This window comes from Sinohyriopsis cumingii, chromosome 1 (genome assembly GCF_028554795.1).
Source record: "Sinohyriopsis cumingii isolate HCF-2022 chromosome 1, ASM2855479v2, whole genome shotgun sequence".
Lineage (NCBI taxonomy): Eukaryota > Metazoa > Mollusca > Bivalvia > Unionida > Unionidae > Sinohyriopsis > Sinohyriopsis cumingii.
This window is the reverse complement of record NC_142961.1, coordinates 91,506,919-91,522,477: the sequence shown is the minus strand read 5'-3', so window position 1 is coordinate 91,522,477 and position 15,559 is coordinate 91,506,919. Positions and strand designations below refer to the sequence as shown.

At 36.3% G+C, this 15,559-nt stretch overlaps 1 protein-coding gene across 5 annotated transcripts in view; it reads left to right on the top strand.

Moving 5' to 3' along the window:
- LOC149807336 (uncharacterized) overlaps positions 1 to 15,559 on the top strand; it is a 295,678-nt gene that overhangs the window by 54,756 nt on the left and 225,363 nt on the right. Inside the window, exon 1 of one of the 5 annotated variants that reach the window (XM_089965479.1) lies at positions 1,282 to 1,450. The exons of the other annotated variants lie outside the window; for them this stretch is intronic. The gene's annotated coding sequence lies outside the window, so the exon portion shown is untranslated. Of the gene's footprint in view, positions 1 to 1,281; positions 1,451 to 15,559 lie in introns of those variants that run through there. 5 annotated transcript variants of the gene reach the window in all.

The window sequence follows — 15,559 nt, the reverse complement described above, 5'->3', positions numbered from 1 at the left end:
TCGGGCTCGGCCAATGTGGATATGTGAGAAAGCTTGCTGGTAGCTTTTCGTGGGTCGGTGGTTCTATCCGGGGTTTTCCCGGGTTCTTCTTCCATCATTAATACTGGCCGTCATGTATTGACTATCCTGTGCTGAAAAATGGCGTTAAACTCTATAACAACAACAACAACAACAACAACCTCTGCATACATACGTACATACATACATACATAAACACATAGATACACACATATATACATACATACATACATACATACATACATACATACATACACACACACATAGACATACATACATACATACATACATACACATAGACATACATGCATACATACATACATACATGCAAACATACATGCATACATGCATACATACATGCAAGCATACATACATACATACATACATACATACATAAACACATAGATACACACATATATACATACATACATACATACACATACACACATACATACATACATACGTACATACATACATATATACATACATACATACATACATACAGACAGACACATAGACATACATGCATACATACATACATGCAAGCATACATGCATACATGTATACATACATGCAAGCATACATGCATACATACATGCAAGCATACATGCATACATACATACATACATACATACATACATTATATACATACGTACGTACGTACGTACGAAGAAATGTGGGTTCGAATCCTACGATCGGATCAGCCATGTCTGCTACCATGAATCCTCCTTGGGCGAAGTACTTTACTCTGCTTCAGAGTAAATACTTGTATTGATGTGGAGTAAAAATAACATCAAACGAAACTTGATACTCAAAATAATTGTCTTCTAAAATGCTTGAAATTTAATAAATGTATGATGTGAATATATTTAGAAATGGGATTTTCCATTTTGTATATGGTCAAGATGATGAACATCCTGCTCCTATTAGCAAAGTGGGTAAAGTAATCGAAAAGACAGCGACGCCTCGAGATCAAACCCAATACAGATATTATTTTCTAATTTATTTCCTTACGTAAGTCAGAAAGCTATCATATTAACCTTCTTATTGGCAACCTGTACCAAATCACATGATTTTCCAGTACGTAGCTTTTCATAACTACAGAGAATACAGAAAACGCAAGAATGCGATTTAATAGCATACTTTTTTCTTCGTCTGGTTATAAATTATGTGTAGCGTTATAACATGTTTCTAGCCGATAACGTGCTCTGGATTTTAGAATCGGACACCTCAGCCTAGGCGAGCATTCATGCAGTGAGTTATGTGGAGGACGTTTTATTATTACGTACCTTGTCTTTTATTCATAGAAAAGGCACAAGCCCGACTGAGACGTTCTACATTTATGCTCGTGTTGGTGCTAATAATGTGTGATAATATTTTGTTTAGTAGCTGTATACGGTGAACCTTGAAGAACTCCGCTTAAATACATCAGGTTAGTTTAGCAATCACGTACTGATATACAGTTAGAAATTACTATATCGAGTAAACTGTATAGAGAACTATATATTGGATAACACTGGTCAACAGTGAAATCATTACTGACTTGAAAAGGCCCTAATCTGTAGTATTTTGGTGTGCCGAACACGAATACAACCGTGAAAAATTTGTATTGGCTCTCGTTTTGAAGATATTCATATACCTCATTTTCTATGTTTCACTGTGTAAATTTCTCCAGTAGGACTGCAGCAACATCCGGAATAATGATGTAACATTGCATAATACCATCATGCTCACATCATCCACAGTTGATTGCATCATTTTCTGATGCAATGCAATACTAATGCCATGCGGCTGCTGAAGTAAGTTGACGTCAGCAGTGTACTATACATGTGTAGGCCTATTATACTAATGCCAGGCGGCTGCTGAAGCTGACGTAAGCAGTGTACTATATAAAGCCCAATCAGATAGGTTCAGCATTTAAAATATTTTAGACGTTGTGCGAGACAGTTCAAGCTACTGTTACATAAAACTTATTATTTTATCCATTTACGTACAATAAAGAACAGTAATGCCTCGAAAGTGTGTTAATACCGCGGACAATTTTTGCTATATTTGTGGGGAAGTGACATTTGCCAACCAGAAGAAAAGTATCAATTCTCAAGTGAAGAAGGCATATCATCTTTACTTCGGATACAAGGTTGGTGACCAAGACAAGCCTTGGGCTCCGCATATATGCTGTGCTACATGTACAACACAGCTTTCACAGTGGTTGAATTGCAAAAGGTCATCAATGCCGTTTGCAGTCCCAATGGTGTGGAGAGAGCCAAGCAACCACCTAAATGACTGTTACTTCTGCTTGGTTCCTCCTCTTTCCGGCGGAATAACGAAGCGAAAGAAGTCGAGAATAGTCTACCCAAACATTCCGTCTGCATTGAGACCAGTTCCACATGGTGAGGGACTTCCTATTCCAGAACCTCCAGCAGAATATTCTCTTGATTCATCTGACGAAGACAAAGGTGAGTCAACCTGTTCTTCTCCTGGTCCATCAGCATGCAGTGATCCAGATTTTCACTGTGGTGCATCATCAACCCCACACAGAATAACACAGGAAGAACTAAATGACCTGATTCGTGATTTGGACTTATCAAAGAACAAGGCAGAATTGCTAGGATCAAGACTCCAACAATGGAATCTTCTAGAAGAAGATGTCACAATTACTGCATATCGAAAGCGCCACCAGCAATTGGAGCCTTTCTTCAGAAAGGAAAGTAATCTGATATTCTGTTCCGATATTGAGGGCCTCATGAATGCTTTAAAAATCACTCATGACCCACAAGAATGGAGACTATTTGTGGACTCTTCGAAACTGAGTCTCAAGGCTGTGCTTTTGCACAATGGAAACATTCTTCCATCTATTCCAGTAGCGTATGCTGTCCACATGAAAGAGACATACGATAACTTAAGGCAGCTACTGAATTCCATTGAGTATAACAAGTACAGCTGGCACCTCTGTGGTGATTTGAAGGTAGTTGCCCTTTTAATGGGACTGCAGCAAGGATATACAAAATACATGTGTTTCTTATGCGAGTGGGATAGCCGAGCAAGGGAAATGCACTACATGAGGAAGGAATGGACTCACAGGCAGAATGTAGCCATTGGAGAGAAGAATATCCAACACCCAGCTCTGGTTGAGGCTCAGAAAATCTTGCTACCACCCCTTCACATCAAACTAGGTTTGATGAAGAACTTCGTGAAAGCCATTGACCGGACTTTGCCAGCATTCCGATACCTGCATGAAAAATTCCCTCGACTCAGCGAAGCAAAGATTAAAGAGGGAGTTTTTGTGGGTCCTCAGATTCGAGAGCTTTTCAAAGATGACCGGTTCAACAACTTGCTGGAAGGTGACGCGAAACAAGCATGGAATGCTTTTCGCCTAGTTTCTACAAACTTCCTCAGAAATGTTAGGGCAGAAAACTATAAGGAACTAGTAGAAGACATGTTGATGAAGTATAAGAAACTTGGCTGCAATATGTCTCTAAAGATTCACTTTCTTCATTCCCATTTGGATTTCTTTCCTAGCAACTGTGGTATTGTTAGTGATGAACACGGCGAACGTTTTCATCAAGATATCGCAACAATGGAACAAAGATACCAGGGAAAATGGTCCACTACAATGCTGGCTGACTACTGCTGGACACTCCTCAGAGATGCTCCCGAACAGCTGTACAAGAGACAGGCGAAGAAATCTAAGATGTAGTCAATGACTTGATTTTTTATAGGTAGGCTATTACAGTTGACCTTTTACTATTGGAATGCATTTCGTTATGTAAACATTAATTTCTTGCAGATTACAAAAAAACTAGAGCCAATTTTGCAATTTGACTGTCATATTCGTGTTCAGCACATAAAAATTGATAAGAATTGACTAATTTTATTTCAGTAACATGACTTTTGTAAAAATTTGTTGTCCAGTGTAATAATCAATTAATAGTATTACTTGACAACACTTCAAAAAAAAAATACTTTAAACTTATTTGGGTTTGGTGTAGTTCGGCTGTTAAATATTTTTGGGTTGGTTTAGTTTGGTGTTGACCAGGTTTGATGTAATTGCACAATTTCCTAATACTGTAACTTGCTCCAATTTTATTTCTTCAAAATTTTAACGAAGGGTTAAAGATGATTGTCTCATTATAAACATATGAAAACTGACTTGGCCGATTCTTCTGTAACCACGAACAAATCAGCTTTGACAAAACTTCCAGTGTCTTCTCATTATTTTTAATTAAGATTTGGACAATGAAATCAATATATCTTTAGAAGTGAAAAGTGTTGTTTGCAATGTGATGGTCACTCTGTTGAAGATGTGTGTAATTTTCCTTTAATTTGCTTAATATATATTAATTTAAGTGCGAACTTAATTTAAAAAGCAAGCATATGTTGGAAAGAAGCCATTCATATATAGGTACATTTAGTTGTCAATGTATATTAATAATAAGACAATATGTTAAATAAACTTAATTTAAATTAGCTTAATCATTTAAAAGAAGTGAATATTATTAGATTATCTTACTTTTTAGATTTCAGTCAATCCTCTCATACCAGTTCATGCTGATCTCGTTTTCTGAGTTTGTATTTAAAATGTACGTATGACATGACATAACCACATACTATCTGTAATGTGTAAGTATGACATGTCACAACCACATATCTGTAATGTGTACGTATGACATGACATAACCACATAATATCTGTAATGTGTACGTATGACATGACATAACCACATAATATTTGTAATGTGTACGTATGACATGTCGTAACCATATAATATCTGTAATGTGTACGTATGACATGTCGTAACCATATAATATCTGTAATGTGTACGTATGACATGTCATAACCATATACTATTTATAATGTGTACGTATGACATGTCACAACCACATGCTATCCGTAATGTGTACGTATGACATAACATAACCACATAATATCTGTAATGTGTACGTATGACATGACATAACCACATATTTCTAATGTGTACGTATGACATGACATAACCACATATCATCTGTGATGTGTACGTATGACCTGTCATAACCACATAATATCTGTAATGTGTACGTATAACATGTCGCAACCAAATACTATCTGTAATATGTACGTATGAAATGACATAACCACATATTATTTGTAATGTATACGTATGACATGTCACAACCACATAATATCTGTAATGTGTACGTATGACATGTCATAACCACATAATATCTGTAATGTGTATTTTGTAACCACATCAGCATCTTCGCAAGCCAAGATTCCGATATGTTAGCCGCTTTTACACTTTGGCGGATCGATCAGATATTTCAGTACTTTGGGTCGGTGAATTTTATTGGATGCGATCGATTGCAAGCCACATCATCCAATCAGAATCAAGTTGTTCAAATTTGAACACTGTGCCTGCATGATCGAGACAAGGGGTGCACATACTTGGATTGGACTCATTAATAAGCGATTTTCCAAGGCCGCTCCTTTTTTGCAAAACTACATAATTTTCCTCAAAGACACATGTAAAGTCTTCTTTTTGGTATGTAGTCAGACTTTGGATATTAAACTTTTTTTTAAAAAGTCGATTGCCTCCACAATTTTTAGCCGATGTCCAATGCACCACTGGTACACGCTATTCGTTAGTTGGCATTACAATCAAGGAAGGAAATCCAAATAGATGTCGTTAGTGCCAGTGACTCAAAAATCAGTGTAAATAAATTAACATATCGGAATCTAGCGAATATGCCATGTCCGTGCCCATGAGAATGAACTGTACAAATGAAATCTGATAACCACTCGATATCTGCAGTGTGTATTCTATAAACATTCAAATCGAAGTGTGGGTATGTGAGAAATATTGCCAGTAGTTTCCCGTGGGTTGGTATTTCTTCACGCGGTTCTTTTAGGTTCTTCCTCCGCCTGATATAATGAAATCAATGTATAGCCTATCATATGTTGAAAAACGGTGCCAATCCCACACGAGAAAACTCCACAAAATTAATTGAAAGCGGTGTCAATTTGATACCGAGTATAACTCAATGTATAGCCTATCATATGTTGAAAAACGGTGCCAATCCCACACAAGAAAACACCACAAAATTAATTCAAAGCGGTGCCAATCCCACAAAAAAACACCATAAATTAATTGAAAGCGGTGTCAATTTGATACCGAGTATATCCACCACAACATCTATCTTGAAAATCTTGTTCCAGTTACCCTTCCTGAATGGATGGTCATACCAAAATAGGGTTTTCACTAAAATACGTTTTATGATGTCTGGCTGGGCCTTTATAAAAATGGGGCCGATCTGATATTTAATATGGCTGCCTTAGTGCATTGACCTATCTTTCTTATTTTAATTATTTCCATTCATTCAAACTATTACACGCCTTATGAGACAAAATAAATTGCAACAACGTGGTAAATTCAAAGTCAGTGGACTGGAAATGTTGTGTAACTGGGTTAACTCCACACATTTTGTATCACATGTTTTTGGGGAGTGCAAGCCATTTTCACTGAATATATACAAATGATAAATTGAGCAAAGTGAAAAAGCCTCCTCAAGGCTGATTCAGTGTGTTTTCTCCCTAAAGAAGTCAGTCTGAAATGCTACACATCAGATTTCAAGGATGCAAAATATTTTGATATTCCGAGAAAGTCATGTGATTTTTTTTGAGGGGGATCATCAAAAGGCGATATAATTTAAAACGAAAGATATTTTAATTTTAAAATACGATTTGTTAAATGCCACTTGCAGAAATTGTTCCGGGGTAAGGGTGGGTAGGTGGAGGGATGGCAAACATGTACTGGTCAGCTATCACGTTTTACGGTACTTATGTGCGGGCGCCCATGATAGTTGATCCTAAATGAAAATGATGCTGATTCCACTTCAAATACGACTGTCACGATGCCCATCTTGATAATTATTTTTATCACTATTTCTCCTAGATAGCAGGCATATAAACAATATGTTGTTACGAAATGCCTGTTTATGCCATCTAGTTGCTACTAAGAAGAAATGGCGCCAATCTGATATCCAGTATGGCCACTATGGCATGCGTCTTAACAATCGTTTCCATTACTCTTTCAAAGGGGCCCCGAGTGGCCGAGTGGTCTAAAGCGCTCTCCGTTACGGACCACTGCCATCTCACCTCTGTCTGCGTGGGTTCGAGTCCAAGGCTCGGCTAGCGTGGGTACGTGGGAAAGCCTGCCAGTAGCTTCTCGTGGGTCGGTGGTTCTTCCCAGGGTTTTTCAGGGTTCTTCCTCCACCATTAATACTGTCCGCCATGTATAGCCTATCGTGTGCTGAAAAATGGCGTTAAACACTACAACAACTACTCTTTCAAAACGGAAAGTCATATCAGCAGAAGACTTTTTATGTTGCTTGCATTAATTCGTGGAATTAGATCAACGTTTATCCACTTTGTGTAAACAATCAGCAAACGGGCAGTTTCTTTCCTTTTTTCCTTCTCTCTTTTTATTATCTGCAAAATCTTAAAAAATATCAGAAATGTAAAACATAAAAAATATATTTTTGTCGTTTGTAATTTTATTAAATATATGTTTCGTAGTGCAAGTACAACACGATTATAATGAATTTCACATTCGTACAAACGTTATAATGCCAGAATGCACACCTACGCTTGCAAATATTTGACAATGGCTTTAAAATAAGGTTGTTGTATCAGTCACTAATTAAAGGTTAAGTATAAACATCTTCTGTTCAAAATCAAAGAAGGAATTAATTAATCAGGTTGAGATTCAATATTGTTCCAAATCCAGGCTATATACTATTTGTTTCTACACGTCTTTATAGTTTTGTTAGATTGTAGTGATTATTGCTCTATGGGGAGTTGGTGTTGGAAGATATTTCTCCAACCGAGTAATTAGCTATTTACTAGTAGCACTAGTCACTAAACTTTACGGTAGCAGTTTCATGAACCCTTGCTAATTTCTTAACATAAGGAATGTTCTGTTTTTTCTTACTTATACTGTCGGTACTCGCTTATAAGGCGAGTAAATCTGCCAAGAACAAAGATTCTGATCTGCTGTAGCATAATGCGTCTGCAGATCAGATTTTGTTCTGGTTGTTTTAATGATTGTTCCTAACAAAGTACTCAAACCCAGGTATGCGGCGCATTATGTGACGGTAGATCTGCATCTGTCCAGTTTGCAGTTGGACTTGTCTTATAAGCGAGCGTTGACCTTACTTTTTTTGGTCATTTGGGATTGGAATAATTCTACGTATTGGTTGTTTTATTCAGGGTAGTTGTGCGTGGCAAGAAATACCGATTTACGGTTTAGTAAAGCAGACTGATACATCATACGAATGTGAAGCAATAAAAAAACTGCAATTATGAAATTAAAGTCCCATAAATGTGTGGTCGTTGGTTGTTTAAAGAAACAAAAATGACTGTGATATTAGCGCGTTTAATAACTCTACATTTGACAACGACTATTGTCATGAGGTCTTTGGAAATAGGAACAATATTAACCTAAAACCAGCCTCAAGCAAGGCGTTGGACATCCCTTACATATTACTCCATGTACATCTAGATATTAGGACTCATTTCATCGATTCATGTTTTGTGCTGGATTGCTCTTGGAGGTGAAGTACGATGATCATTAATGCATGAAATGTTGCTATGAGAGATCTGCGTTGAAGATAATATCAGTGATAAATTTCAATTGATGGAGAAATGCTTAGTAATTGTATTGAGCACTGTTGATAATGTACGTATTGACTTTTTAAATAGACTCACTTTGAGGGTTTGGGAGGTATGTATTCATGACCAGTTTGAAATCTCGTCTTTAGACAAGCTAAAAGTATATACTGCTTGTTATCAAATCTGGCTGACATACATTTAGACTTTCTAGAAAATAATTTGAATCTGGGTGTTAATTTAAGTCTTACCTGATGCATTATTACTGCAAAAAGTTATTATTGCTGAAAATGTACCTTCGAAATGCATCTGTATATGTCAAGTGCATCACTAAGGTTTTACTTATACGAATGCAGGAAGATTACTTTGCGTAATATGTGTAAAAACAAGGTTACTCTGTATGATGTCTAAGTTGATAATTAGAGCATCAATTCATACTAAGTGGTTGAAACATGATGACATTTTAAATTGATAAGTAAAGGCAGAAAGAGACTTCGTGTTTTATGATGATTCATTGCTGCATTGTGCTTCGATGCATAAACCATTTAAAGGTACCGTTTATAATCGCTTTTAAGCCGAGTCAAACTGCAAAAACAGATTCTGATCTGCCGTAGCATAATGTGCCTGCAGATTAGGGTCTGTGCTGTTTGTTCTCCTGATTACTCCTAACAAAACTGCACAGACTCAGATCTGCCGGCGCATTATGCTACCGAATTTACCTCAGCCTTTTTCATCAACTTCCAGGGATTAGTTTTCGTTTTTTGTGTTCTTTCAAGGAACTGTTACTATAGTGAAAGAAATAATTTATACCAAACTTTCTGAAAGGAAAAATACCCTTCTTTATATATATACTTTATATATATATATATATATATATATATATATATATATATATATATATATATATATATATATATATATATATATATATATATATATATATATATATATATATATATATATATATATATGGAACGTGCTTATGTTTGTCGATCGACATATCTTCGATTTTAGAACTAAATGGTTTCTCTGCATTAGGTAGAACGTGCGGAGGACTAAAGGGACATTTTCATTTGATGCATTCGTCGTTCTTCTGACGAGACACTGCAGTTTGAATATCGATTCTCTTTTTGAGTAACTGTTATCTTTTTTTAAAACTTGAACATTTATTCTTTTGTAACAACTGTTTAGAACACGACTGACACATAATTAGATGTTCATACCCAGTGGCACGTCCCATAGATTGTGATCTTTTTGGAGACCGTCATATATATTGGTCCCATATTTTGATGCAAAGAAACTCTTTAAACAAACCCAGACTCCTTGTTAGCTTTACATGTCATAAAACAAAACAGCTTATGGGATGGTCTGTTGTCCGTCGTTTTTCCGGCAGCACAAGTTTGTTATCGCTAATCATCCTAAACTATTTGGAGGATTGCATTGACACTTTGAAAACAAATTCATGGTCAAGTTAGTAAATGAAAATGGCACTGCTTGGCCATCTTAACACTCTTGCTGTCGCTTCTCGCCTTGAATGGATGGTCTTATCAACATGTGGTTTGGACTAAAAGGCTTCTTACGCTGTCTACTTGATCCTGAATTAAAATCGTGCCGATGTTAAATATGGTCACCACGGAACCTATCTTGAAAATCTAGTTATTGCTATTCCTCCTTTATGGATGGTCATCTTAACATAGACTTTTCACTTTAAAAGTCTTATAATACGGCCATCTTGAAAATCTTGTTATCGCTATTTCTCCTGACTGGTTGGCTACATCGACTTGGGATTTTGAGTAACAGGCTTCTTATGATGTCTAGTTGGTCCTGACTGAAAACAGTCACAATGTAACTTCCAATATGGCCACCATGACAGTCATCTAGAAAATAGTGTTATCGCTACTCCTTATGAAGGAAAGGTCGTATCGAAATGGGATTATCACTTAAAGAATTTCTACGATGTCTAGCTATTCTGAAGTAAAAAATATTCATGATCTGATATCCATTAGTGCCGCCATGGCAGCCACATTACAAATCTTGTTATAACGCTTGACCAGAAAGTCCTATTGGCGTGGGATTTTCATCAGAATATTTCCTATTTTTTTCGGTTGGTCTTAAATGAAAATGGTGCCAATCTGATATCCAGTATGGTCGTCGTCACAGCCGTCTTAAAAATCTTTTTTGTTGTTGTTACTCCTCGTGAATAGAAAGCCATATCTTGAAACTGTTGTTATGTATACTCCTGTAAAGATTGATGGCTATATCAAAATGATGTTTTCAGCAATAGACTTTTTATAATTACCTAATTGGTCGTAAATGAAAATTGTGCCATTGATGCATACAATATGGCTGCCATGACGACTGTCTTCAAAATCTTGTTGTCATTACTCCACCTGAATGGATGATCATTATGACCAGTAGTTTTCACTAAGAGACATCATAATGATGTCTACGTTGTCCTAGACGAAAATGGTGCCAATCTGATATCCAGCATGTCCACAACAGTAGCTGATTTGAAAACTTTGTTATAGCTGAAGAATATATGTTTTTAACACTCGGCAGATAAAAGGAATAGATGATCTTATGTGGATATTCTTTTCGTCAGTAGAGCGTCAGTCCCATCAAGGGGGTCTTGTTTAATTAATGCTTTGGTGAAAGTGATAATGCATTTCTTAGACTTGAACAATAATATTTTTTCCAAGAAATCATATGGATTAAATGAATATGATTCCAGATCATGGAAGATACACGAGGGTAGATTACATCATGTTCTGACAACAAATTCAATGGCTGTTGCAATTTATTTGTGGTTTTTTTGTTGTTTTCTTTCGTTTTATTTCTATCAAAATAACGTGTCCTTTTCATTATTGGCTCCGTATAGACATAAAGGTTTTTTTTAATTTGCTGAATTCTTTGCATAATTCCCTGACTAACGGGATTAAAGATGTAACCTATTTCAGATGACATAAAAGTTACTTAGAGATTATTTCTTTTACACCGCAACACACGTAGGCTATTCTAGTGCGCAGGCAATTGGAGTAAAGTGTCTTGCCCAAGACAAACCTCGGTAGGGAACCAAGCTGTTCCGTCGGTAGAAATTTAAGTCGCATCCTTTTGGTCGCGAGTAAACCATACAGATCACTATTCACTGTAGATACTGCCTAGGGTAGTCGCCTTTTATGACTATTGGGTTATTTTAGATCCCCGATCCCGCAAATATTTCTCAAAAAGGGCTGAACGCGCATTGTATGAATGTTATTCAATATCAGTCCTCTGCATGAAGTAAAATACAAAAAGTTCTAAAAGTAAATATGGCGTAAGCGGTTAGAGCAAAAGCCTCGGATGCGGAAGGTCAGGGGTTGGAACCCCGGCCGAGTCATTCCAAAGACTTATAAAAATGGTACTAACAGCTGCCTCACTAGGCACTCAGCATTAAGAGGTTAGTGTTAGGACTGGTCGGTTTGGTGTCAGGATAATGTGACTGGGTGGGGTATGATGCTACATGTCTGCGGCATGATGCCCCAGTGCTAGACATCACTGTACACTGCCACACTGCAGACATCGTAGCGATATTGTTAAAGCTACTTTAAAAATTAAACTCTCTCTCTGTCTCTCTCTCTCTCAAACACACACACAAATGCACATGTTCATGAAACGAAAATATTATGCTTGTCATTTATTCCAAGGCCCAGTTTTGATTTAACTTTGAGTAAAACAGTAGAATCTGTATATGATCTTCCAGCGTCCTGAGTTGTAGAATTTATCTGTTTTAGCGCAATAATTATGTCCTCTCCTTTATGCTGTACCACGTTTTTCATGTTACATTTTCGAGTGCTGCCAATCTGACAAATTGTGTTTAATTAGTAGTGGAAAGAAAGTATTTACCATGCGGATTAGTATGCGTCATCATGCTTGGCTTTTTTTGCTGAAGGTGATACAGAAAGATCATGTTTTGTTTTTTGGTAAAATGTCATGAATCACGCGGCTTTGGCATGTCATTACAAATCGGAAAATATGTATTATTTTTGCAGGAAAACTAAACTGTACCGACTATTACATGTATACAACAAACCTGTCGATTTCTATTGACATCTTGTATGTGATTTTGACATTGCAGTCCTGTCCATTTGACATATTCGTATTTGTTGCCATTCAAAAAGAAATAAAAGGAAGAAGAAAAAAAACTCGGAAGTCTGAGAAGAAGTCTTTATGAAGGTAATGCATTTGTGCACGAACATTTTGCATCTGGTCTGTGAAAGAAAAATAAATAAAAATGGCGAGAAATGCGTACATCTGTTTTTATTCAGTCGTCTATCATTCTACGTTTCATAACACACACTTTTGGCTAGTAGTCAGTGTTTCTTTAGGTTACTGTCAATTAAAATTTTGTATCATAATGTATACTGACACTATTTCATCTCTTTCTTTCTTTCTTTCCCTCATGCTTTGCTAGCTTTAGACACAGAAGCGTCCCTCATATTATTGTTTTTAAGTCATCATCCTTTACTTTGTCTTATATTGCTTTTAAATATAACATTTTAAGAGATAATATGAAAGCTTAATTTATGGGCAACGCTTCATCATGACATGCAGCAAAACCAAAAGGATGTCTTTCGTCAAACACGTAAATGAGGATGGAAGTAGTCTCACGAAGTTTGCTTTTAAAGTAATACATCTCCTAATGTTAAAACTAAACTATTTTCATGGTATTTCAACAGTAATTACTTCTGGATGACTTTGGAACTGAGTTGAATTGAGTTGTTGGGTTTAACGCCATTTTTCAGCACACGATAGGCTATGCATGGCGGCCAGTATTAATGGTGGAGGAAGAACCCTGGAAAACCCATGGAAGAACCACCGACCCACGTTGGAACTAACGCCCTTACAGTACATGTTACTATGGCGGGGGAATGATTAATACCTATTAATTGAAGTAAGATAGAATTTTAGAAATATTTTGAATGGCATGGGAAAATGCACCCACCCACGTTGAAAATACGTTGCTAACCGTGTATATATATATATATATATATATATATATATATATATATATATATATATATATATATATATATATATAAGAATATCCGAAGGGAAAAAACGGAATATATATATATATATATATATATATATATATATATATATATATATATATATATATATATATATATATATATATATATATATATATATATATATATATATATATATATATATTCCGTTTTTTCCCTTCGGATATTCTGAAATTTTTTTACCACAGTGATCTTATTTAAAAGGCCTTTGTATGTAGGTTCTCATTTGTTGTTTGAACTTTGAAAGTCATCATTGCACTGTTGTCAGGAGGTGGTGGTGACGTGTGATCTCCCCCACTCCTTGTGGTTTTTGGTTATCGTTATTTAGGAGATGATCGGCCACGGTGTTATTGCCTCGATCTAGCGAACAATAAAATCAAATATGAAATTAATGGATGGAATAATAGAGATCTGAGCAGAGATATAGGATGGAATAACACGATCCCCAATATGTAAGCTATAACAATTTAATTAATTACGTAAATAGAATCGAACATGACATTTGAATGGTTCGTTTTCTCTGAGAAAAAAGTTACAAAATGTATGCGACATTCAGATAGCCGTTCAGCTATACTGATAGAACAAATTTCATTGCATAATCGAGTGACTTATCGAACTTAAAATTGTCGGCATGACAGCATCACCTGGTGCTTCCGGTCAAGTGGGTGTTACCGTGTTCCCCTCCCCCCTCAATCTTCGGTTATCATTCTCTTGGTTGTAGACTGTGCTCTTTTCCCACTGTGAAAAACATGTATGGAACTATTTCCTTTAAAATAAAAATTTAGTACCCAATCTAAATACGTGTCACGGTATTTCCTTCTCATGTGATCATTCAATATTCCCACTCTTTCTATGTCATATATCTTCTATCAAACTTCAATATAACTACCTATTGTCATTTCGCACCAAATGCACACGTACAACTCTATTAATCGTGAATTTATGTCTTTCTAGCTGCTCTCGCATTGATTCCATGACATAATCAGTCTCTCAGATACTATTACTGCGAGCTCGCAGTGGTAATAATTTTACCGGATGAGCCATGGCCATGGCAATCGGCACACGTTCCTCGATTCTCGGTTGAAGAGAATTCACAACTTAATTATACATGAATTAATAGACTTAAGTCCTTGTCTTAACTACGCTACTTTGCTAATTAACGATTCATTGACGATTCATTGACGTACATTTCCAGGCACAGAAAAATCAATTCTCAGCATACTGCATACAAAGCTTGAATTTTTATGATACATAATTTCTATTTCATACTAAATCCGAACTCATTCAAATAACAAATGTATGCCATTCTTGCAATACATGAATCGTAAAACATGCACGATTATTTCTGAACTCAAGGAAACATTAATTACAAACTTACATCAATAAACACATTGTAGGTAATTGAGACTGACCTTGCCTTCACGATCTCTCACTCGCTTATCCTCAGAGAATTCCTTCTGTCTCTTATGTGGATCAGTGTCTCTCAAATTTCCAAATCCCCTTATCCCTTGGACGATTTATTTAACGAGAAGAGTACTTTCTAGTGATAACGGTGCCACTTAGACCCCTCCCCGTCGGAAGAGAAAAACATTGGACTGCCTAATATCGTGAGGGGATTGCATTATCACTCCAATCGAAGTTAGAATAATTCTCTCTAGAAGGCCATGATTCTGTTACATCTGTTTCAAATGGCTTGTGACTTCCTAAAATTTTGCCTGGTTTGTCTCAAACTCTTGACATTTACCGCTATTGAACTTGCGTTAACATTGCACTCTTGTCTGGCTCCAACCGTTAACCGCACGGGTCCTTAGATTCAATTCATGCCC